This window comes from Lissotriton helveticus, chromosome 10 (assembly GCF_964261635.1).
Source record: "Lissotriton helveticus chromosome 10, aLisHel1.1, whole genome shotgun sequence".
In the NCBI taxonomy this organism is placed as follows: Eukaryota; Metazoa; Chordata; class Amphibia; order Caudata; family Salamandridae; genus Lissotriton; species Lissotriton helveticus.
The window spans coordinates 127,275,015-127,302,258 of NC_136071.1; positions in this window are offsets into that span (position 1 = coordinate 127,275,015).

The window sequence follows — 27,244 nt, forward strand, 5'->3', positions numbered from 1 at the left end:
AACTTCAGGTTCATCCCCAAACACAAATCCGCGTCGCAGGCTCGGGTGCAGCTTCGCTGGTTGCCAATCAAACATCATATTGAATTTAAAGCCCTCTGCATTGCGTTCAAAGCAATGCAAGACTCTAGCCCATTTTTTTTTAGACAACTCCTTCAGCGAATTTCTCCTTCTAAATTGCTGATTTTATCCTAAGCTCATAATCTAATAATACCTAAAGTCAAAAAATTGTCTTGGTGTGGCAGGAGTTTTGCTTTATGCACCACCAAGCTCCTCCGTTTAAGGAAAAAACTGACCTATTTGCTTTTAGGAAAGCATTCAAAACTTGGCTTTTCAATGTTCCAGCGTGATTAGTCCACCTTCTTTTCTCTTTATGCTCCCGTCCTGTGGTTAGCTCCTAAACACCGTAGGGTAGTAGAGCGGGGTTACACATTTTATTTTCATGTCATTACCTTTTTGACACACTGACAGGCCCCGTAAGAAGCTCGCAGTGCCTTCAGCCTCGGGCTCTAGAGCTTTTCAATCATGGCCCATTATAAACATGTGGTGCGACTCAGTTTCAAGAATGCACTGCACAAGAGTAATGTACTACGTAAAAAAATACAGAAACAACATTCTCGAAAGAGCTAAGACGTTTCGAGAATGCAAGATTAAGTAAAACATATGCAACCTAAACAGGAACTAAATCACTGATCTTAAAACTTTTATTTTTTTTAAAATGTACTTACCTCAAAGCACCACTGTTTGTGACTGTCACAGTGGCTTTGCACTCTCAGTTTCCCATTTCTCATCTCTGCCAGAGCACGATGTCAGATGTGGCTCCAAATGCAGGGCCCCAGAGCAGAGCCAACTAACCTAACCAAGCCAGGATCTGGTCTCCTACTGTTTATAATAGTAATGAGCATGAGAGAAGAACCAGAATGGGTTGGAGCAGACTAACACCGTGCTCTTAAGACTGAGTGCCTGTGTTTGCACTCCATCTGGCTGTCTAAACAGCTCGGGTTGGAAAGGTCTGAAGTGCACATGTCGGGCTGGCCATCCCAAGACAGCCAGCCAAATCGACATGCACTTCAAACTTTACCCTGCGTCTTACCCTGCTGCCAATACGCAGGAATGGCCCCGCCATCACACTGGCCAGGACCAGTACTAGCACATTTAATAATAAAATGTTAATAAAATAATGTTATTTATGTTTGCTGCGCTCAGATGGGAGGCCAACATGGGGAGGTTACTTCTCAGCCCTTAAGGAGGAGCCGCCACGGGGGCAGAGAAGATGCTTACTCAGATGGGAGGCAAGCATGGGGAGGTTACTTCTCAGCCCTTAAAGGAGGAGCCGCCTCGGGGGCAGAGAAGATGCTTACCCAAATGCTATCTCAAACATGCCCGGTCTAGCTGATCAGATTGACTGTAACCAAGAATTCCTATCCTGCATTTTAGGACAGCCTGAGAGGTTTATGTCAGGAATACCCTAATTCCTGTAGATCAGAAAGGTTCCTATGTTGATTGCCTGATCAATGGTAACCACATCACCTGCCTTATTGACAAGTGTCAGCCGCTATGCTCAGTAAACTTCAGTTTCTCTCTCATTACCTCTCTTGGGTTTGTCCATTGACGTGGTCAGGCAACATGCTCCCCATTACTTCTCTGACCCAACCTCTAGTTCTCTGACCCACTAGCAATAAACATGCCTTCACTCAGTCTACCTCATCAGCTAGACATTTTGTGTAACTTGAATTGCACTTTTTTCTGTAGACGAGATGGTGTCTACTGCAATATACACCAGCTCTGAGAAAAGAAAGTGCTGTCGCTCCTCTGCAAGAATTCCAACTGTGAACCAGCTGCGAATATAAATGAGCCGTCTCCTAATTTAACTGATTTGCTATACAAGGTACCTTCCACACTGTGGTCCACAGGGACCAATGATGTGTGATCTACTGTGTGATCTACAGCCTCAATTGAATCTGTGAAGCTCAATATCATCCAACAAAAGAAGTGCCCTAGAATATCTCAGTATCCGCTTAAACCGGAGGCATGAATTTGTTCTGTAACAGTTGACCTAATCAAGCAGAAGGGTTTCAATACTCATTGTCCGGAGATGCACTACCCCAATCTTGCTTATCAAGAAAGTAGGAAAGGTGGCCAAAGTTTACAGATTTGTACAGGATTTGCATCTCAAATATTATGGTTATCCCTAGCTTCCCAACCCTGTCAGCATCATTTCTTGCATACCTTCCAACGCCATTTGTTTACCATGGTGGACCCTTATTCGGTCTTCAATTCCATCCCTATATACAAAACTAGTCAGTTCTTCTCGGTCAATCTTTTCCCATGCCTTGAAAGATCTGGCACATTGGTTTTCCCGTGTGGTTCTACTTTGGTACAATTCCTAGACAAAGTTCTCTTGGCGTTTGGTACTTTAGATCACTGTGAGGTGGATTCACTCTACCTACTCATTGAATTGGCCAAAAAGTGGCACAAGACTGTGAAAGACAAAATGCAGTTTTACCTTCCGAGATTGATTAATTGATCATGCAGCCTCAGCTGGCGAGTGCTACCTGTCATCCAACTGCAGTGAAGCCATTCACAAGCTGCTCTGTCCAGTTAGCATTTTACAAGATACACACTTTCTTCGATATGGCTGGGTACTGTAGACAATAGATCCTAGGCTATGACACTATGGCAAAGCCCTTGCAAAATATTGTTGAAAAGACAGCCCTGAATGCATGCAGTGGTCTAAAGCAGACTAAAACACATTTGTACAAATGAAACAAGAACTGACTTCTTGACCTGTTCTGGGGTTCCCTGATTATGCAAAACCAACTCTCTATGGTCATGAACACAATCGGTTTTGCCCTTGGGGTTCTGATTCAGATCGAGGAATCAGAAAAAGCCTGCAGCTTACTATTCTTCTGCTTGGGACCCAGTCTTGGCTTGGATCCTGGCAGGTCTTGATTCGGTTGCAGCTGCTGGCAACGTTTCTGAAGCCTCTGAAAACACTGTACAAAATAGCACTTTGATGGTTTGTGTGCCCCATTAAGCTGTTGCCCTTCTTCTCACTATCAAAACTCCATACGTTTCCACTGCCAGACAGTCTAGATATGACAATCTTAGATATTGGGGAGAGGATGTAGCCTTACGGCTAGTGCGGTCAACCTCGAAGCTGGGGAACTGGGTTTAAGTCTTGGCAACGACGCTCAACACCCTGTGATTCTGGGCAAATCACTTAATCTCCCTGTGTTTAACAAAAATGAATGTGTCCTTATGTAAAGAAACTGGTGCTCATGTAAAGCGCTCGGATACCCGATGTTTCTGGTCTAGTTCGCACTATATAAAACTGTGCGCCACTGTGAATGTCATATCATAGATGCCTACCCATGATTTGGGAGAACCCCACAACTGCCTGAATGTAATTACCCAGGTCACCAAATCCCATATTGATTGAACATACATTCCCAAATCAAATTGTGAAGTGATGTATTTTACTCATGTCGAAATGATGAAAGTGTCCTGGTTGCAGGTTATGCTGTATGTACTGAATATACCAAATTGTTGAAAGTTGCCGATCGCCATATGTTCAGACTGCTCAACTTGCTTAACATATTGGCCCGACTTGTGACTGCAACTTGGCTGAGAAAAAGTTTGTAACTGTTCATGGACTCAAAGTATGCCTTTAGAGTGATGAATGACTTTGTGCTCCTCTAGATGCGAAGTGGGTTCCAAACATCTGCTGAAATCCCGTAAAAAATGGAAAATATATACAAAATCTGTTGAACGCTTCGATGTTAAGTGCTAAATTATGAAATATCAACAGACTTTTGGGTTTTTTGGTCATATGCCCTGACTCTGAGCGGGTCCAGCAGGAACAAATTACTTGTCACTTCACTTACCACCTGTTCCCAAAAAGGGCAGATTAGCGTGCAGAACCATAACCGTGTGAAGGAAGTCAGCAGACAGAACTGCACCTCGGACATGTAAAAGAAGCACCAGGAAACATCTTGCTAATCCTGCGTGGGGTGAGATAGGCCCGTGCAGGAAGTAAAATTGTATAAGGCGGAACTACTTGTTTTGTCTTCCTGTCTCAATGTTTGTCCGAGACATGAGTTGTGAGTTCCAAGCTGCACCAAATCTTGTAACTGCACACGCTCAGTCACTGGTCTGCGCCCGTAACACGCAATATAAGTGCGTAATGGCCTTGCGGTGACTGAACACTGATTAATGCTACATTTTACTACTAAAAAAGCAGTCACAAGTGCAATTTCCTTGCAGGCACTAGGGTCATGATTTGAATGGCAGGGCACAGGGGCCAAAAGCTCTAGGGAACCCAGTGAACACAGATTATTACTATATTTTAGAACTAAACAAGCAGTCAGGAGTGCTTTTTTGACCATTGCACCCAAAGTAACACATAGACAAGCATCACTGTAATAAAAGCTGGAAGCTATTGGACTTTTCTGTCTACCTACAACTTATGTTACATTCAACTCATTTATATGGCACATTTTCACCGTTTTGGACAGTCCTAAAATGCTTCTGAATCTAAACACACTGACACCTTGGCAAAGGCATTCTCCATTCTATAACATTAGCACTTCAGTGGTTGTAAACACTATATAAATACTTATAACTTACTAAATGGCATTCCATACCAAGCATCGGCAAAACCAATAGATCTTGCATTGGCCAGACCTTTTGGCTTTTTCAATATTTTTGAAGCCATATTATACAGCATCGCTAGCTTTAATGCAGCATAACTGAAGACAAGAAGGTGCTATAAAGCTGACAACATTGGCTGTGTACAGCTTTTATACAGTACTTTCAGCCATTTGCAACACAGCTAAAAAACCATTAGAAAAGGCAACACATTTCACATAGGCAAGACCTATTGGTTTTGCATGTGCTTGTTTATCCTTCACGATCCATCCTAAGACAGGCTGGCAGCATCATCCCTGCATGATGCTTGAGTGAAGACCATCCAAGCTTCCATTCGGCCACTGCGTTACATGTATCGCCGCAACAAGACTCAGGGGCGGGGGGCATTTCTTGGCCTGCTTTCTGTTGCTATAGCAATCCCTACTTTGCGGTTGCATTGTTTCTAACAGCACATCTCCGAGCTCAACGCAGCTGCATTCTGGCTCCACTTTTAAATGGTGCATGGCGACAGCATTCTTTATAATCCATTAACAAGAAAAAAACCGAAGATGGTTTAAACCATTCATTGATGCATCTGGCAAGAGGGAGGGTGTGGACAGACAGCAAAGATAGTGAAATATAGGTGTTTTTGTTACCCAAGAAGAAAGTAGGCACAGCTTGCGGTATTTGCAACCCTACAGGGTAACTCCTATGATGTTTTTAATACTTCTGTTCAGCACTCACAGCTGCAAAAAGAAGTAGATGATTCAAGTGCCCAGAGACAATCTAATTTAGAAAAGCTATTGGAAATGCTGGCTTCAATTTGGCTTTCTTCTTTCACAGTCCATACTCCTCCCTCGGTGGCGTCAGTGGCCACTATTAAGCACCTCAAAGCGCCCTGTAAAAGCAAGCACCTGAACAATGCCTTACCCGGGTCTAATGGGGCATCCTGCACTAGTACACCCCTCCAAAGAGAGCACAGCACAATACTGATTTGGATGCCCAATTGTTCACCCCATCGCCATAATAGGGGAGGTTGACGAGGATATGACCCAAACTGAGGAGGATGACTCTCCTCAAGTGTTTTGCTCTCAAGGGACATGCATGATGTGCCTGCTGCTTTCCCCTAGGATGCTCTGGATGTCCCTGCATCTCCTCCCGAGCTTTCCACCTCAAAATCTCCTATCCTGAATTTCTTTAGGGAGCTTATGTTTGATCGCTCTACAAAACGAATGCTGCTAAAGCCATTACGGTATTGGTCATGCTTTAAAGCACTGCCAAGACCGGTTGTGAAACACTTTGGTCCCCTTTATCTGCCTCATTGAAGCACCCTCGAGCTGCTGCCACACTTACATGGACAGAACTAGATTTCCGAAGATGGGCCCTCAGTGCCCTATTGTTCTTCGAGGATGAACTCGACCCTCCTATTATGGCAGAAAGACACTGCTCTACATTGCTACTCTTTTATACTAAACTGGCAGACCGATCCTCAGAACCCATTCCGGATTCCACTGATGGTATCCTCTTAAGGGAGAAATCCATTAAAACGTACTAAATGTGTGCCCACACTCACCTCTCTGGATACTGCAGGCCAATATTCGACAGATATTCAGCAAGCAACACTTTTTGCATTGTGTGGCATTCAGCAGGGGTGCTAGTATATCAGCGTCAAGGTCATTTCACTTCACTATGTCCATTAAAAAGAAGCCTCAACTTCCCTTGGCTCCCATACACCCACCTTCTACCCAAGAGAAGCTGTGCCCCAGAAGCCTCATAAAGCAGCCAAGCCTCTCCCCCTTCCCCCAATCAAAATAAACCAAACAATCTTATTTGTTCCATCTGCTTCCGATCAGGGGGTGCATTGCTTTGAGCCTCCCTATTGGGTTCTACATCATTTCTCACCCATGGATTTTTCTAACGATCTCCAACTATCCAACTTATGTTGGGCTACATATTCAAGAGCTGTTGCCCCCTTCCTCCCATTCCCTCTTCCACAGAGGAGTCTGCTCTGTAGATCAGGAGGTTTTGGAAATGGTTCAAAAGGATGCCATTATCGCAGACTAGCGTGTTTGTTACCTCGCCTTCTCTTATTTGCATTAATTTTATTTCAACATCTGAGAACTCATTATTTGGGCATCGTACCGGCATTTCAAAAAGGATATCCACCTTCTGTGAGACACTCCTTCTGGAAGACTGAATAGACTGACTCAACCTCAAGGATGCGTATTTTTAGTTCCCATATGTGGAGACCAGAAGCCATTTAAAGTTTCAATTGAAACAGGAGATATGCAATCCTATTGATGCATCAATCTTCCAACTATACTTTCCCAGCAGCTTGAATTGAAAATATGGCTCTTCCACAATTTGGGCTTTCTTGACAATTTTGGAAAGACATTCTGCATTTGGTCTCAAACATCGGACCACTTAGGCTTCACTGTAAACACAGCCACCGGCACTCTCAAGCTTCCAGACAAGAAACATAATGTTGATAAGCGGGAAGTGAAACCTGCTCTATCAGCCCACACGATTCCTCTGAGAACTCTGGCCCAACTTATTGGGCCTTCTTGAGGCATTGCTCTGAACCTTCTTTCCACCATTGAGCCTTCCCATGGAGGGATCGCGTTCCTTTTGACAGAGTCTTGTAGAGAGATTTGTTGGTGGCTTCTCAATACAGAAGCTTGGAATGGCAAAGCAAGCTTCAGGTCTCCTCAAATATGGTCATCAACTGAGATACCAGAAGGTCATCGTGGAGTGTCTGTACCAGAACTCTGTCAACCGAAGGTCTATGATACCCATTGGAAAATAAATTATAATAGACAAGCTGTCTATGATATATCAAAATGCTTGGAGGGGAAGATGCAAGGCTCTGATAGACCTCTCCAGAGCTTGATGAACATCTGGAACATTTTCTCCACAGCAACATTCCAGTGACAATGGAGCACATTCCAGGTCTTTCCATTGCCACTCATTTTTTATTGAACCATCCACGTTTACCACTGTGCTTTCGCGGCTCGCCTCCCTCTAGTTAACTCCATCTCTCGGGCAAGGGCCCACTCATCTGTCACCTCATAAATGGTATCCACCTTAAGAGACCTCTGCAGCAAGAGTTCTCTGCTTGGGAGATTCCATTATTTTTTTCCTTCATATCTATCAAATATCCAAACTTCTTTGCTCTCTCGGGCTGACTTACCTGCCATATCTAATTTGTAGTATAACTAGTTTTGGAGGTCAATGCTCCCTCTCTCTGACAGGGCTCCACTTTTCTCAGGATGGAGCTATGCTCTATGGTTGTATGTGATTTAATAAAAAAAAATGATTACATGGAATACCAATACTGAGAAACCATTTAATCTAACCTGTTTAATGGACATTTTCTGAATGAAGGGCATTTACCATTTCATAGAAAGCAATGAATAGAATGTCTTTTTGTTCGAAATTAGCTTTTGCATGCTTTTTTAAGGTGTAAATGCAATGGTTGCAGGCCTTACTTTCAGAAACAGTTTTGTCTGAGGGAGTTATTTCAGCACTTTACTTCAGGGGACATTATTTCAGATGCATATATTCTACATTATGAAATAATTTGGATGCTTTTAATTTGCTGACCCCTCAAGACCATCAATCCCTGCTCCCTAAAAACCCCTCACACCTAAACTGAACCCATCCCTGTACCCTAAAAGCCCTTTCTACCTCTACTCTCCACCCATCCCTGAATTTTAAAACCTTTCACTACCCCAAACTCCACCCCTTCCTAAATGATAAAAAAGTCTTTCTACACCTTTAACCCCACCAATATCCACCCCTCAAAATCCCTTACCAGACCGGGACATCTTTTCTTCTTAGATCGAACAGCAGCAACAAGAAAACAGGCAACATTAAAAATATCCCATGGATTACTCAACATTTGGAGGTAAAGTAGAGCTGGTTTGACTTGTACAAAGCCCTTACCTCTCAGTAAAGGAATTATAAACTTCCTCCTAATATCGTTGTAATAATCATAGAATATCATGAAATGTAAAATGTTTTGTATGGAGAAGTTATCACAATGACAGGGTTCCGCCTCCTCTGGTTTACACCAGCCTTGGAAGTCAACCAGCATAAAGTGAATCAGATGAAAACGGAACCTAGTCAGGAGCCAACGATGGAAAGGTTTAGTCACAGTTATCAGATAAGGTTCAATTAGCAAGGTGGTTTTAGTCAAACAGTGAGCCCTAGCTGAAGGTTTCTGCAGCTCCAGCTCTTCCCGCTTCATCATTAAAATGTTAAAAAAATTAATTTTGACCCACCTTACATCCTCCTTTCAGATCCTTTCAGGGTAATCAAATAGATCTGGCAGTCATATTTTAAAACGCAAGCGTTTAACATATGCCAGCCACTTGATGTCTTTGGCTTTATCCAAATTGACAATATCGCGCAGAATCAGATGATTCAGTGTCAATTCTTGATTAAGCCAAGTTTTAAGCCAGCACACAATTGGATCTAAACTCATTATATCCAGCACATAGCCCTGCCCTAATTCCTTGTGAATCGCATAGATAGAGGTTGATTGAGGGACAGACAGGAGGCTACGAGGAATCTATTCTCAGCTATCTGAACCCCTGGCTGTTGTTTAAAACCCCAAATAGAGGAGCCGTATGCGGCAATAGCCAAGCACTTTGATCTGTACATTTTGAGGATCGCCTCTACGGGCCTAGTCCCCAAGCGCTGGGTAAACCCCAATAAAGCTGACGTCGATCTAGTGACAGCCAGTCTTTTACCTTTATCTTGAGGGGCCCATGAACCCTGATCATCGAATAAGACCCCATAATATGTGAATGAGGTAACCCTGGACACTTCCACTCCATTACAAAAAGATAGCTTCACTTTCCTAGTTTTTTTCCCCCTGATTACCATGGTGTGTGACTTCCCATTGTTCACAACCAAATCCAAGGACTGCATATAGGCTTCAAAAGCATCCAAAAGCTTCTGGAGACCCTGCGCAGTACGCGCTAAAAGGACGGCGTCATCCGCGTATAGGAGAACAGGTATTAAATATTCACCTACACGCGCAATATCCAAGCTCGCCTCCTTTAAGGATTTGTCCAAAGTGTTAATATAAAGAGTGAATAATAGGGGCGCCAGTATACACCCTTGGCGAACACCCCGATCAGATTTAAAAGACTTGGTACATCTACCGTCCTGAGATATCCTCACTGACGCATAAAGATCCCGATGGAGATCAGCTAGGAAGTAAACTAAACATGGCTCAATGCCCATTTCCATAAATTTTCCACAGCTTTGACCTGTTAACCAGGTCAAAAGCGGAGGACAGATCCATAAACGCCATGTGCAGAGAACCTTCCTTGGCCAAAGTATATTTGCCAATTAATAAATGCAGGTTGAGGCACTGGTCCATGGTGCTTCTACCCTGCCTGAAGCCATACTGCAAGTCTGATAAAATCTTATTTTCGGTGACCCAGTCTGTTATCTTAGCTAAGCGTAGCGAAAGAGCGCCCATCTAGGCGCAGTCCACACGGATGGGTAATTTGTTATCTTACCCAGAATTTTAACTGCTGAGTCGATCAAGTCTATAGGTCTATAGCACCGCGGGTCCCCTTTTTGACCTTTTTTAAAAACCGGAATAATAACGGATTGGCTCCAGGATACCGGGAACCCCTGCTTACCGGAAGCATTAAAAACATTAGCCAATATTTTTTACCAAAATTTAGGGTCGCACTTATAAAGATCTGCTGGGACCCCGTCGGGTCCAGGGGCTTTATTACTCGAGGTCTCCTTTATTGCCTTCTCAATGTCCATCTCACTAAACAGGAAAAGGGCTGACCCTAGTCGAGGAGGAAGACTAGCAATAGACGTTAGTGAACCACCGGAATTATAAATCGCCCCAAAGTGAGCTAGCCACTGCGCCTCTGTGATGTTACATTCCTGCACATCGTTCTCTACAGAAGAAACAAAGGGGGCATTTATAATGGACCAAAATTTAGAGCTGTCTTTTAAAACTTCTACTGAAAGAAGGGCGTTCAAAGCTTCTGCCTTAATTTCTACTTTCCGGAAGTGCACTGCCAGCTTATACTGTTTATGAAGGCTAGCTACCACCAACCTATCTCGGGGTACACTCTTCAATGCTAAAATGAGTAGACGATGAGCTTTCGAGCAGGTGTCGTCAAACCACCTAGAACGAAGGCTCCCTTTGGGCTTAGTGCCAATCGTCAGATCTGCTGCGATCTGGCTACAAATACCCTCGAAGGCTTTAAGGACCAAGTCCTTTGGGTTTGGAGTGTCCGCACATGTAGCAAGACTCCCTTCAGCCTTTCTACAAATATCCGTGAAAAAAGTATTGGGCGTTACTTTTGACCACTTGAGCCTCCTCCCCTGGTCACATGCTACCAGACACTTAGCTCCACAATTCCCCCCCCCCCCGCCAGGTCCACAATACCAACCCCGCTATCCAGTTCTAGAATAACAGGGTTATAGTCGCTATACGATGACACCCTGGCATTATAATTAAGTACTCTGTCTAACCACCTGGGGACCAAAAATATATAATCAATAATGGTGTCTTTATTGTTAGATTTAAACGTGGGACACCGCTCTGAGTGGCTGAAAAAGCCTGGTTCAAAAAGATCTGCCTCAGACAAAATGTCCTCCAGGGCCTCCCCCCGCTGGGAGTGTTCAAAGCGGGGAGTCATCGAGTGACTAGGACCCAAGTGATCATCAAGACGACAATTTGAATCGCAAGGATGCACATTAAAATCACCCATTAAGAGTACATGATAATCCGTGGATTGTTTTAGTCTATATTCTTCTAAAAACCCTTTAAGAAAACACAGGTGTTGGTTCCTGAAGTCCGCCTCCCCAGAGTTGTTAAAATGTACAAATAATAGCTTTAAGTGGTTATGAATGGTTACTTCTACTGCCAAACAGTGTGGAGAATCATCCTTTAACATTTTTAAAGAGCCCTTTAATTTAAGCGATAGGAGGAGCACTAGGCCTCCTATTGCTCTTCTCACTGCAGCAGGCCGAGCAGGTTGAAAGAAAGACCTAAACCCATCAACCCAAAAGTTTGCCCCCGCATCCCACGTTCCCTATAGAGCTACTATATTGAGAGATTTAATTAAATCATGCCATAAGGGGTCAACTCTTTTTGATCTAAGGCCCACAATGTTCCAACTAATAATACTATAGGTTCCTAAAGTTTCGCCTACAATATCGATATTGACAGGACCCTGCGGGCAACGGGCAGCATTACTACCCACCTTTTTAATAAGTCAATCATTCTCATCAAGTTGGGCTAGAGGAAGGAATCTATTTGAGAGGTGTAAATCCCCCTCAACAGTCTGCAACATACAATGGGCCAGATGTGAAGGTACGCTTGACTCCCTACTTTTATTCTCTAGACCAAGCACGGCACTTCTTCTAATGGGGTGGCTTATTAAGGGCTGAGGGCATCCCCTAATTTGCCCCCTTGTTACATCCCCTCTTATAGGGTTTTTTACAGGGGGGGTAGAAAAAACCCAATGGAAGTGCCCTAATTTCACCCCCATATACGGAGGAGGAATCCCAAAACAACCTTTCTGCGACTCCCCGTTTTTTAAAATTGACTATGATACAGTCACCAGGGACCTGTTTGGGCCCGCTTCCAACCCAAGACACCCTCCTTGCCATTATAATATGTGCCGAAATCTCAGATTGGCCGGTACAATATTGATCACACCAATGTTTCGATTTACCGGATAAGGGCCATCGTTGATTCACTGTCAGGATCCCTAACAGGAGGTCCCCATCAAGAACCAGAACTAAGGGGGTGGCTTCCAGTGGAAGATTAATTCTACCGCCTTTATGGCTTACATTAGTAGTTTGGGGTGTACACTTCTCAGTACCGGTCACCATCATGCCAGTAGATAAGTTATCTGAGCTACAAATATTTAGACAAGACTTCACTGGATTTAGGTTTCCCTCCTCTTCAACATCAAGAACAGATTTTACCCCTCTTTCTACAGGTAAATGTAGTTGGTTGCCAAGGTCTTTCTCTCGGGGGTTAATACTTCTCGATACAGGGGGTTTAGGTAACAAACCTACTTTAGGAATAACTTCAGTAGGATGCTTTGTGTCCATTAAAAAGGAGTCCAACCTCCCACATTTCTTCTTGAGGTCCCCAACACATGTATTAAGAGTGTCAATAACATCTTTAGCGATACCCATTAATATGGACTCAAACCGCTCACTAAAAATCTCCTCCATCAGTGTCCGGAGAGTCTGTTCGAAATTTTCAGCCAGCTCAAATGGCGGTTTAAACAACCCCTTTTAGGTTTCGCCTGGGGCCGGAGCTCCTAGCTCCGCCCAGGAGAAATCTTATGTCCCTACAGTGTGGGGCTTAGTCCCGCCTCTGCTTCCATTGGCTAGCTCCATAAATGGAGGCTAGCCATTGGAACAGAGATCTGTCCGTCATGGCCGGACCAGATTCGTGGGCGTTCCCGAGATTTTTTTCCCTCTCCGCCTCTGCGATGTCGTCATCGCGGCCGTGGGTGGGGTTTATTTTTTTTTGTAGTCCGTTTGTTTTCTTCCCATTCCGCGGCCGACCGCCGCGGGAAGAAGTCCAAGTGAGTGCCCGTTCCAGCCCCCCCTCCCGCTGACCGTGCGCCGTTCCCGCTCCCCCCCTCCCGCTGTCCGTGCGCCGTTCCCGCCCCCCACCCTCCCGCTGTCCGTTCGCTAGCCGGGAAATAGTTATCGTGCGGTGGAGTCAGGCCTGGCGGCTTTGGAGTGCAAACGGGTGAGAGGCCATAGCGTAGCGTTTGGAGCACATGTTTATGGTGCCGGGAGCCTCGGGTTCGGGCCCCGGTGAAGCGATTTAATTGTAGAGATATTTTCCTATTTTCAGCAAGAATCCAAATATATGCTGGAAAAAGCAAGGTTAATTATCCAGAGTAAGAAGATGATAGGCGCTTGCTGTTTTTAAGTCATGGGTGAGAACATGAGCAGCGATATCGCGGGCAGAGCGAGGGCAGCGTTATTCGGTAGGTGGAGGGAGGGGCTTTTCGTTCCGACCCGCGTGGCGGGATGGGGTGCGAGTTGGCCTACGGGCTATAAAAGAGCGGTGTTCGAGTATTTAGCGATGAATGATAAAAAAAATTAAAAAAAGGAAGCGCGGTCGCGAGAAGCCCGGGGTATGATACCGCCAGACTTGGGGAACAAGGATCGATCCTCGGCAACATCTCGTGATTCTGGGCAAATACCTTAATCTCCCTACCGAAATTGTGTTCGGGTGTAATGTGACTGGTACTCTGTAAAGCGCTCTGGGACACCGGGTCGAGTTTGCACTATATGAATCAGCGTAGTTGGTAAAGCGGTTGACTGTGGTCTGGGAGACCTGGGTTCGCGCCAAAGGGCAGCGCAACAAGCGTATATATTTCCCCAGAGTCCGAAAGGATTATTGCTTTAAATTAGACTTTTAGTAAATGAAAGAAAGCACTACTATACTTTTATTCTAAAACGGGTAAACTATGTTAATTGTATAATTTTAGCAACAGAGGATATTAAGCGTGCTAAACTGCCGGTGCCAGCTCCTAGAGGTCGCGAGGGTCACTTCGGCCTTGCAGGTTTTACATTAGCGACCCGGGGCTCCTACTTGCTAAAACTGAAAGGACATAACGTATAGAGCCTCAGACACCCCGTGATCTGGGCCGAATAGCGGGGTAAATTCACGAGCAAGTCCTACTGATGTTTAAAAAATATATATATTGTAATTGGATTTATGTAGCGCTTGCTGCCGCTGGCCAGGCGTCAAAGCGCTTTCTTTACGGCGAGTGGCACGTTATCAAGAACACAGCTGTGTTAATAGCACTAGTTCTTGTAATACTGGCCCAAGCCGAGGAAGGCATGTCAGAAGCACTTGGGGGCAGAGAGTCACGGAGCCCGGCCTGAATGCTCAGGAGCTACTGGTCTGGGGATATTTTTCGTTTTAGACTTTGTCTGCAATGGGGCAGTGTCGGTCACAACAAGTCCGGTAATAGGGCATATTTTGGCACGTCAGGCGCTCGCCAGGATGGTGCGCCTGACATTTAGTGTAATTTAAAAAATGTTAACCTCGGACAGCCAGTTAGTGATATAACACAAAATGTGCAGAGTGAGTGTGTAGAGTATGAGTGCAAAGTGTGAATGCAGAGTGAGTGTGCAAAGTGCACAATATAAATGCAGAGTGGGTGTGTACAGTGAGTGTGCAGAGTAGTGAGTGCAAAGTGCACTCTGCCCTCACTACTCTGCACACTCACTCTACATACTCAAAGTAGTGAGTGCAAAGTGCAGAGTAGTGAGTGTGCAGACTAGTGAGCGTGCAGACTAGTCAGTGTGCAGAGTAGTGAGTGTGCAGAGTAGTGAGTGTGCAGAGTAGTGAGTGTGCAGAGTAGTGAGTGTGCAGAGTAGTGAGTGTGCAGAATAGTGAGTGTGCAGAATAGTGAGTGTGCAGAGTAGTGAGTGTGCAGAGTAGTGAGTGTGCAGAGTAGTGAGTGTGCAGAGTAGTGAGTGTGCAGAGTAGTGAGTGTGCAGAGTAGTGAGAGTGCAGAGTAGTGAGTGCAGAGAGCATGGGGAGAGCAGAGAGCATGGGGAGAGCAGAGACCATGGGGAGAGCAGAGAGCATGGGGAGAGGGGAGAGCAGAGAGCATGGGGAGAGCAGAGAGCATGGGGAGAGCAGAGAGCATGGGGAGTGCAGAGAGCATGGGGAGTGCAGAGAGCATGGGGAGTGCAGAGAGCATGGGGAGTGCAGAGAGCATAAGGAGTGCAGAGAGCATAAGGAGTGCAGAGAGCATAAGGAGTGCAGAGAGCATAAGGAGTGCAGAGAGCATAAGGAGTGCAGAGAGCATAAGGAGTGCAGAGAGCATAAGGAGTGCAGAGTGCATAAGGAGTGCAGAGTGCATAGGGAGTGCAGAGTGCATTGGGAGTGCAGAGTGCATTGGGAGTGCAGAGTGCATAGGGAGTGCAGAGTGAGTAGGGAGTGCTACAGAGTGAGTAGGAAGTGCTAGGGAGTGCAAGAGAGTACAGAGTGACTGCAGAGATTAAGCTAATAGCAATGTAAATGGCAATGCCATTTATTTATCTGTTTTCAAAGCCAACACAAATACACATTTTGTCATTTACAATGCCAATAGGTCTAACTTTTCCAAAGGCGAAACCATTGCATTGTAAATGCTTGTTTTACATTCTTTTGCCGTTTTCCAGTTTTCCTGTTAAAGCCCTTTTTCTCCTCGCGAGCCCTCTTTGAACCCGCTATAGGTCTGGCCGTGACACAAGAGGGAGAATCCACAACAGCAATCTCTGGTAAAACTGTCTCAGGGATTTGAGCTTCACTCCTTGCGTTTGAGGCGTTAATCAGAACCACAGGTGCCAATGGTACGGGAGCAGATAATTGATGTTCAACTGCCACATGCTCCTCTCCACAGGTTTGACTTGTGCCCAGCCCCAGCTCCTTTTCAGCATTAGCAATCTCTTTATTCAGGGTTCCCACAGCCGAAGTCAGATATGAAATAATTGAGGGAATCTTTCTAGGTATTTTGGCCTTTAGACCCTCCATTTCCACATTACCCACATGTTTACGCTTACCCATATTTAGCAGATGTCAGGCGCGGACGGGCCCGCCACGGTTAAGAGGGCCTCTGGAGCCCTCTGATGATGTCACAGGCCTGCGCCACGCAGGGCCTCCCGGGTAATGTAGGCAACAGCTCTCCCCACGGCTGTATCGGCATCGCGTCAAGAGTTCCCGAAGCCCCAGAGAAATGCAGCCGATGCGGGGTAGAGGGCGAGTGATGGCCGTTCCCCTCACGGCAGGCTCTGGCTGTGACTAAGCGGGTCCCCACACACTCAACCGTAGCCACAGCCGCAGCCCGATCAGTTCAGCCCTGAGTGGCCCCCGAGGACAAATCACCTAGTTTTGGCGGGTATCTGAACTTGGAATGCTCGGTAATGAGTAATCCTCAACTTGGGACTCCCCAGGGCCCCTGAGATGAATTTGCACTTCCCACTGAGTATAATATGACGGACAACTTAGTCCTTTCCGAAAGGCCGCAGTCAGGTCACTCAGGCAGCACAGGCCACAGGCATCTACGCAAGTGAAGAGTACGTTATCTCTTCAGAAATATACAATTGTAGTACCCTCAGCTACAATGCATTGTAACAATGGGGGGGCTTTAATGTGTCTGCCCAGGCTCCGGGTGAGACAACCATCAATCCCTGACATATCGCAGGGCCCAATATCCCAATTGCACCTTGTTCAGCAATCACAGAGGAGGGCAGCCCTCACCTGCAGGGCAGATTTCTCGCTATCAACCTCAGTTTCTGCGCCGGCCCGGCTCTATGGTGCAGAAGCAGGTCCAGGGGTGGGGCTAGACCACGGCCTTGCGTTGAATGTCGGAGCCGACAGCAGCACCTCACACGCGTCAGCTCAGCAGGTGGTGTGGTGGAGCCCAGTGTCAGCTAGATCATTGATGCATCCCTCTTGGCGTCTCTCAGTTGAGCTCCGAGAACGTCCTGGCGACGGCTGGCACAGGAGGTAAGACCGAGCATCACCGCGTATCTGGGCCTTGGGGGGTGGGGCCAACCCCCAGCCCCACGTAGTTCTGCCTGCCCGATACCTCAGGGCCACTCACGGCATCAGAATAGGCAGGGGGTCCCGTTACAGCCGTATGCTGCCGCCGACCACTTGTGTAGTTAGTAGAGCAACCAAGCCTTCGCTGAGGGAATCACGGCAGGCAGCAGTCCACTCATCTCGTAGGCAGGTGGGTTATTGCAGCCAGGGAAGGGAGCCACCAACGGAGCTCCAGGACTACACGTCCGACGCCATTGCTGCCTGTCCTTCTATGTGTAAGACATTTAATAAGATCAACAAAATAAATAAGTAAAAGACAACAACAAAAAAATCAACGCAAATTTATAAAAGATAGGAAATATGTTCATTTTTAAAATTACACCAAAGCAACAAAAATCTAATTTAGGGAACCGGGAATATGTAGTTCTAAAGATTTAGGTAAAAGTAGTGCCAAAAGGAGCATAGTGCAAACTGTGGGTATCTCATCGAACCGGACAAAGTCACAAGTTCAGGCCAACCACAATAGAGTGCAGGCCGGGCACATGACAAAGTTAGGCCCACTCAGTATTTTACCATATGTGTTAGGTATGCGCGGAGTGGTTTGCAAGGCTTTGCGTCATCCAGGATTGGTTCAGAGGAGCTGCAAGGGCTGCGATGTGAGGTCATGCATCAAGCTGCATCACGCTGCTTCGGTTCTGTAAAGCTGTGCGATGAGGCTTAGCAAGGCTTTGCGTTGACTTGCACTGGTTCTATTGAAGCTGGCAGCTGGTGACACACACTCACCTGGTTCCGACCACAGAGATGATGTTGAATCTCCAAACCCGCCCTGGGGCAGCGAATGAAACACGTAACTAAACCTTAATTCACCCACTGCCCCTGGGAGGATTGAGGGTTGGGATAAAACAAGAAAAAGCTAAACTTGCATCACTGAATCTGCTCTGCTGCCTTGTGACACTGCACAGGAGGATCTAAACTCCCTGGACCGCTTTGTGGTGATGCGGGTGCGGTGCATTAGAAACAACCAAAAATGCTGTTTACTGTTCGTTCTCAGCATATACTTTTTAAACAGTTATATACAAAAATAATAACACAAGTTTCTTAAAAAATAATGCTTAAGTGGAGATACAATTCAAAAGTAATCTTGAGTTTCTGGCACTCCTAAGAATGTCTTAAGAAATAATGTTCTGTTCAAACTTGAATGTATAGAATATGCGCTTAAAAGACTTTCCAAGTTCATGATTCCAAACTGGTGAAGAAACAAGGACGTGGAGACATTTACTTCTGAAGCAAATAAAGTTCTGAGCGCCCATGAGAAAAGGTGCCTGGAGCACTAGAACTTTTAGAAACCTAGAAACCAAAACTATCTGATTCCCAAAAACGGGTTTTCACCTTCAAAGAACTGTTTTGGCTTAACCTAAAACTTATCTATGGATTAGAGTGCACTAACCAGACAATTGAGTACTTAGCCTGATCTTTAATTTTTCAACTGGAATCCAGAGTAAGACTGGAGACTATGATGCAAGAAGCAAAAGAAGAGGTGGAATTTTAGCACTGGATGCAAAGACACGGGCAACGTTGACGAAGCTCTAGACGCGAAGACACTGGAACATCAACAGATTCAGGACCCCAGCAGCAACAGCAAGGCTTGGAAGACTAGGGTGCTGGAGGGTTCTGGGCAACTCAGTAGGTGAGTGCAGGGACGATGCATGTGCAGGACTGGAACAAGGCCAAGCACTGACTCGGGTTCGGAAGGCGTATAGAATGTTTCAGAAGGGCAAGTAGCTCACATGGAAGGCCGGAAAGTTCCAAAGGAAACATGAAAGAGCATGTGTTAACATAAAGTAAGTGACATTAGCTAATGGCAGGTGCAAGTGACGTTTGAAATCAATTATCCATGGCAGGCAGAACCAAAGAGTATTAGCCTTTGGAGTCAATAGGTCAAGACAATTGGCTCCAATAACCAAAGCAAGTGGAACAAATAAGTCTAAATGGGGGCAGTCATAGGTAATGGCAGACGGAGCGAATGAACCAGGAAAAATGTGACTCTCTTAAGAGAGTGCAAGCAGAGGGAACAACGGTACAGGAGGTTCAAGGGGTGAAGAGCTCTGGGAGGAGCAACATGGGTTGCAGGAGGCAGTGAGGTGCCACAGGGGAAAGGCAACATGTTCCCTGTGCGTAAAACCACAGTACAGAGGGCACAAGAGTGGTTCATGACAGTTGGATCGTAAGGTTTTGTGAGGCTCTGCTTGGTCTTTCGTCAGTTCAGATTAGGATGACAGCTGTGTATTGGTCCCTTTGGGAAGATAAGTTTCCTTTAGCACTTCCCATGGGCTCTAGGTTGCCACTTGGGGGCTAGGACTCAATCTCCTGCAATGCACTTGCGTAGTCCAGGACAAGGTCCAGTTAAAAGTGGTCATATGGGGCGTCCTCTCTTTGGCATTACAGGTGACAACTTCAGCTCTTCTTACATATTGCTGGTAAGGGAGTCCACCCCTTTGATTTTGGAGTCAGGCACAGTCCTTTCTTTGTGGAGCTTTGCGAGTGCAGCAGGTGCACCCTTTCAGAGTGCAACCCTCTCTTTGGTGCAGTTCAGGGGGCCAGCAGGGAAGTCTTTCTTCTCTTCTTTTTTTCCAAGCATTGACCTGGTGAGCTCTGCAGGAGGTATCCTATTTATCCTTCATTTCTGGGATAGAGGGAGGGGGTACCCTAACCAATAAAAACAAAGCTAGCTCTTGCTAGTATGACCACATCATGTGAAGTGAGGCAAACTTTTAGCTCGGAATGCAACATTCTCCCAATCATCAAAATGGAGAAAATCTCTCCTTAGGATTCCTGTGACACCCACCCCACATGTGTAGCTAGCAACTGACTACACTTCCCTTCCATCACCTTTCCTAGTCCAAATAATGGGGTTTCTATCTGGCTAGTTATCAAGGAAGTGGCGGTGGTCTGGATCCTGCGACATCTGTTTTCTGTAGAGGCTCCTGCCTTTGAAGTCCAGTGTATCTACCTCGCCCTCATCCTCTCCCTGTCTTCTCCAGGAAGAAGAAGATCTTATTTAACCAAATGGCTGTATTGTTGATGCCCAGACATCTTCACACCTACTCAGGAAGCAGCTTGGCTCAGGCTGTGAAAGGCTGGCCAACCAGAAGAGGCCGCTACAAGATAGCTTTAGGTAACTTCAGGGTAGTAAGTTCTAAAACGTTTTTCCTGCAATAGTTATATAAAATTCGACCTTTACAAGTTTGTTTATTATACCTATTAATTGATACTTTGAATGATATGGCTAGCTAGCTCCAACTCAAAGTTAGAGTTTATTAAAAGCAATTAAGTCCTCCCCATATAAGCATATGCTGCTAGCAGAAATAAAATGGGGAAAAATGACTTTGGCTGTTTTTCCCTACCAGGGAATACAAAATAGTTTGTATATGGTCTCTGCTTTTTATAACAATACACCCTACCCGTGGGACACCTAGGGCAGACTTTAGGGTGACAAATAAGTACTAAAGAATGTAGTATTGAACTTTGGAAGGGCTTATAATTCCAAAGTCAAATTTGGACATAGTTTTATTTTAAAACCAGCCTGCAAGGAGGCCTGTCTTTAAAACAAGATCAAACACCACAACAGTGCACACTTAGACACTGAGGTCTCTAAATTTGCATGCACTACCACATACTAGAGGCTTATAGGTAGGTTGCCCTTATCAATTTGAATTATACCAATCTGCATATACTTTTAGAGGATAGAACACTGGCTTTGAGCCTGTTTAGCCGAGCATAGGGCGTTTACAGAGTCAAAAACCACCAGCATCCGTCCGTAAATCGGGGGTTATCAGGGTAAAAAGGATGACTTTCCTACACCATTTGTAAACAATATTTAACCAGCTGTTTTAAGGTCTTTGCCCACCAGTTACTATTCATCTTAAATTCTACACTGGAATCCCTTCCATGGCCAGTAGATTTAGATTGTATTTGAATAGCGGCAAATTCCTATTCAATTGAGACACCATTAAGTGACTGTTGATCCAAAGCTTCTTTTGTTTGAATTACCACCAGATTTTTCAGAGAAGGTGGGTGTCTTACCTAGTTTCCATTCCTGCTTACTTGTCCAAGCACAAAAAGAAAACCCACGCACTAATAAACAGTTTTACACATCACTTAAACCATTTCCAGAACACCGAATTACATGCTCATGCACGCACCCAATTATACTTTCACAAACTCAGCCTCCCATTCAAACACATATACACTCACTAACTGGATGATTCCGTCCTCCATACACCCTTTCATAGTCCTGCAAACACCCACCCACTCACCCATCCATCCATTCGTATCTTCAACCACCAACAGACTTGCTTACAGAAAATCTCAGCCAGACAGAAACTGACCCATAAACAAACACTTTCACGCAACACATACGCTGTGGTCTTCAGAACTGCACACAACATGACCTAGGTAAACCATGAAACAAGATAATATACAAGAGGTACCCCATAGAATGTCATATAAACCAGAGAGTGGCCTCCATAATTGAATACTCTTTACATGCCTTATATAACTGAGCAGAATGCCGAAACAGAACCATTCAGAACTGGCACCTATATGCCAGAAAAAGACTTGGGGCCATATGTATCAAGGCCAAATGGGTTCACAAACGACGAAATTTCGGTGTTTGCGAACCCATTTTCGCAAAATGGTATGTATGAAAGAATTCGGGTGCAAAATAAGGAATCGCAAAATTTGCCATTCCTTATTTTGCGATTGCATTAAAGGAATCGCAAATTTTGCGATTCCTTAAATGCAATGTATTAAGCAAAAAAAATAACCAAAATGCCCTTAAGGAATCGCAAATTACCACCAACTTGTAGTTGGTGGTATTTTGCGATTTCTTTTACAAATGCACTTTATGCAATTTGTAAAGGTGCCATGTGACGCTCATACAAGCCCTTAGGGCATGTATGTGCGCCATATGCGCACACATGTCATTTTCAGGGGTGCAGCAGGGTGTTCTTGAGACACCCCTGCACCCTTGAAATTATTCGCAATTTGCGATTAGCAAATTGCGAATCGCAAATTGAAAATAATTTTGCATTCATTCCTATGGGCCTCCTGGCCCATAGAAATGAATGGGAAATTATTCCTTTATTGCGATTAGCAATTTGCTAATCGCAATTAAGGAATTTTAAGAAAATTGCTAAAAAAAAGCAAATTTCTACATACATACCATTTTGCGATTTCTAAATAGCGATTCCTTAAAAATCGCTATTTAGAAATCGCAAAAGGGAATGTTGATACATATGGCCCTTGATCTTCAAAGAACTTGATACTTCAAAGGATGATGCTAAAACTTAAATGCATGAAAATATTTCTTTTACTACTCATTCAAGCTAATTTATATTTACACAGACACTCTTCTCAAAGCAGAAGTTATTTCATTCATTGTTCCCCAAGTAACAGATATTTCAAGTGGGTGCTTAGAGCTTAGTAAAACCCAAACTTTGCTTTTTTGTGTCAGCAGATGGTTTAAACCTTAAAGCCATTTCAAGGAAAACACAAACATAAAACATGAATCGTACAATGATATTCTGCAATGCAATGTCCTACTAGAAAGAATTGCATTCAGAAGCCCTCTAATGTGAACACCTAGTAAGCCTGAAATTGAAGACAATGCTTTAAATATAACTGGAACGGACAGAATAAAAGGAGGTAATATTTGACTACAAGAAGTCTGTATCTACGCCTGTGTTTTTTGCTGACTGAAAAGATGCATGTTACTCAATAACTGTTTTTTGGTTATATTATTATTATTTTTTTTAATTATTTTTTTATTAACAACCGTGAAACAGGTGGCAATCATCACATTCAAGTCAGTAATCGGCTACATTTAAGCGCAGGGAGTTTCAAGACATATATAGTTATCACAGTATGGAGGCATACAAAAGTACATCCAACAGCGTTCACAGTACAAGCGGTTCGTCATTCAAGGCGTTCTGGGGGGGTTCACAAATGTTTCCTCTATATTCGTTCCAGGTGGTCCATATTTGTATCCACTTCCGAGGGCATTCCCGTGCCTCGTACACCGTCTTCTCTTGGAGCATAAACCAGTCCATGTCAGTTTTCCATTGGCCGACCTTAGGAGGTCGGCCCGCTCCCCACAACCTAGCAATGTTCCTTTTAGCGATTGTAAATTCTAGAGTGGCCCACAACTTCCCACAATGTGATAGGTCCGTAGGTGCCCAGATGTTTAACAGGCACCTTTTAGCTTCAAGACGGATCTCCACCCCCCAAACTTCCTGCATACAGCGGGTCACTCGGGTCCAGTAGTGCTGCAACCAAGGGCAGTCCCAAAGTATGTGGAAGAAGGTCCCCACCTCTCCACAACCCCGTCTACAAAGACCATCTGCACTGCGGCCCATTTGCTGCAGTCTAGTCCCTGAAAGATAGACACGGTGTAGGATTTTTAGTTGAATGAGCCAGAGTCTGGCCGAAATAGTGTCAGAACCCGACAATTGGGCTCGCAAATATGTAGTTCAATATCAGTCCAAGATGATTCTATTATCCCTGTGTTAGACCTGACTGCATCTGGGGATACTCTAACCAATATTATTTATTTTTGTCCCCCTTAGCCTCCCAGGGTTTCGGTTTTTATTTCTTTATATATGTCCACCAGGATTTTTCAGTGCTGTCAGGGGGCTAGGTGTTCCTTGGTTATGACGCCATTTTCCCCTCATAACCTGTGAGACCTAGTTATGCCCCTTGAAAATCTAGGGACACCCAGAAACCTAAAATGGTGTCCACCAACTGCCATAACGGACACTACTGGAGAACAGGCCTATAGGCTAACATGAGGAACTTTCTAGACGCATCCAGTGACTTCTGCAGGTCTCAGGCCACCTTATAAAAGGCCAGTGACCAGCAGCCATTTTGTAGTAGTAGTAGTAGTCTCAGGAGTGACCAGTGAGGAGAGAGGCGACTTGCGGAGGAGGATTGCGCACCAGAGGTGACCAGATCGACCTGTGGGCCGGCTGTCGCGTGTTGGTAAGTGCCCCCTTTCAGGCTGACCGAACCCCACTGTCACACCAGCCCTAAAGTGTGACCAGAGACTTTGTAATTAATTTGGAGAGCCCGGGTCGTGTTGTAAGGAGACCTTGATAATCTACAACCCAAATCGACCCTTGTAAGCGTCCTGCTCACGTGCCCTGAAGGCTGTGGGCATCCTAAGTGAGCATCGGAACTGAGCTGTGCTGCACGGCTGAGGGGCGTTTGTCAGCTTCATTAACCTGGTGACTGGCTCTCTACCCGTGAAATAAGGCAGTGACGCCGGCAGAGTCCCCTACCTGCGTGAAGCGCCGTCTGCCCGACTGACCCACACGTGTGCAGAGTGTCCAGCTGACCCGACTGTTGTGGAAAGGAGAGGCGGTATCTGAAGCTGTGTGGGAGGACTCAGCGCGTCGGAAGAGGTGTGCCCAGAGGCGGTATCCGGAGCTGTGAGGAAGAACCCGACCGCGTCACAGGAGGTGCGCCCGAGGAGGAGCTCTCATCTGAAGCGACGCGGGAAGTAGGAAAGCGCCGCCATGGTTCCGCCAGCGGAGCGTTCAGTCAGCAAGTAAGCTCTCCCGATTCCCCATCCCGAAGTCGACACTGCTGAGGCTTCATCGTCGGCGCGGAGTGAGGAGAACTGAGCAAAGGGGTGGCTACAGAAGGATCGCTGCCCAGCACAAGTAAGCAGGGATAAAGGGGAAGCGGGAGGCGGCAGTGCCAGCTCGCCAGGAGCCCAGAAGCGGCCTCTATACACCGAATAACTGGATAATTGAGTTGCTGCTGGGGATTAAGACACAAGAACTCGGCCTCTGACTCACATAGTAAACTGGCATTGAAATTACCAAGTCCGACCAGAAAAGGGGGAAAACAGCAAACAAGGGGAATAAAGTGTTAAACTCCTATACCTGACAGAATAATAGCGCAAGATTGGGCAAAAGGGTGTCAGTAACTAACAGGGCCAGTCGCATCTAACCGACTAGTTAGACTTATGCCTAGCAACAGTTCCCTTCAGGAAGGTGTAGTTATAGTTGGTATATAGGGCAACACTATTAACGTGCCTTATCTTTTCTAGCCAACTAGCTGGCTGCCTGAATTGAGAGAAGCGCGGCTGGGGGTTGAAACCTGTTGAGCTGCACTGAAGTCTGAGAGGAGAGGGTAATGTACATGCCAAGTGGCGCATTGAATCTGTAATGTGAATTTTCCCTTCTGTAACCAGTGATTGAAGAAGTAAACTTGTGGAAGTAACAGTAACTAATCTCAAATGTAATGTACCTTTGAATCTTATGTACTGACTAGGAAAAGTATTGGATGTGATTTGAGAACTATAAGAACTGTGTAAATTATTCGTGTACTGCTTTTATTTAAAACAAGAACAAGAGAGAATATTATTTTTATAAACGGTACTGGTATTTTCCTAAGACTGGTGTAGTGTCTTTTATTTTAGTGGTCAATCATTGGATTACTGTGAGTGAGTTTTGTAAGCACTTAACCAACGCCTGAGAGTTTAGCTATATCCACTACTGTGCCAGGCTACCCTATGTAGTCTAGGATCCCCTAGGTCTAACATAATTGGTGTTTCAGCGGTGGGATTGCGGATTTGTGCTTACACTCACTTAGTAGTAACGCAGTGCTTACCACGGGACTACACCTGGAGTTTTCTCCCTGCGGCCCTCCTAATCTGAATTTTGTTTTTTCTAAATTTACTCCTGGTGGTGGGTGGAGGTGACCCTCAGAGTTTCCTATCCTTGTAACTTACTTCGGGGTGGCTGTCCACACTCTTCACTGTCAAGATGGAATTCGAAATGTCAGAGCTGGAGACCTACACTGTGGCACAGCTCAAGGATTTCTGTCAGGAAAGGGGAGTGTTCGTTAGGCGAGGGGCCAAAAGAGAAGAGCTCCGTACTAGTCTGCGAGCCTGGGTGGAAGCGCACACGGAGGGAACGGTAGAGGAGGAGGAATCGGACAGAGGTACTGTCATTGATAGGACTGCGGAATGTCCCCCGGGGGTGGGTGAGATGTCAATCAGCCCCAAGGCAACCTCAAGGGAGGGCAGCAGTGTGTCATCGAGAGGGTTGTCAGAAACCGAGTTAGCTGACAGGAGAGAGGAAAGACTGTTAAGATGGGAAATAGCAAAAATGGAGTTGGAAGAAAGGAGGGAGGGGAGGAGGTTGGAACACGAGTTCAAGCTACGAGAGCTCGAATTCCAGGCCCCTAACATCACTCCAAATGGTGGCAGCGAAACCAAGGTGAACACCAGAGAACCCAGACCCTATTTACCCAAAGATGTCATGGCAAACTATGTACCAGGTGATGATATTGCAAAATGGCTAGCCGCCTATGAGGTCTCAATGAGGGCCCATGGGATCTTGGAAGCCCACTGGGGGGGTGGGTTATACAAATACATGCCACCTGCTGGCAGGGATACCTTATTGGCCCTGGAGCAGAGTGAGCAAACCTACTACCCTGCCATGAAGGTGGCGCTGATAAGGAAGTTTGGGCTAACCCCTGAGAAGTATAGGCAGAAGTTCCGGGGAAGCCACAAACTGGGCACGCAGAACTGGGTGGACTTTTTGGACTATGCCCGAAAGGCCTTAGAGGGTTGGGTGAAAGGCAGCGAGGTAGGGGACTATGAAGGTTTATATGACCTCATACTCAAGGAACACCTACTCGAGAAATGTCTTCCCGAGCTACGACAGCATCTGGTGGACAGCAAGCTGACCAGCCCCAGGAAGCTTGCTGAGGAGGCGGACATCTGGGTTAGTACCCGGGTGTCATCTAGGGGGACTGGAGGGGATTCCCAGAAGTCTGGACAGGGCGCCCCCCAGAAGAAAGAGGGCGGGGATAATAGGAGGGAGTTCTCAAAAGGTCCACAAAATACTTCACAAGGAAGGGGCAGAGGATTCATCCCTAAGAGTAACCCCCCTCGCAACCCTAATCCTGGCCCAAGCCAGCAGCCAAGGGTTGTTCATTGTTTTGAGTGTGGTGGTGTGGGACACTATAAAGGAGATG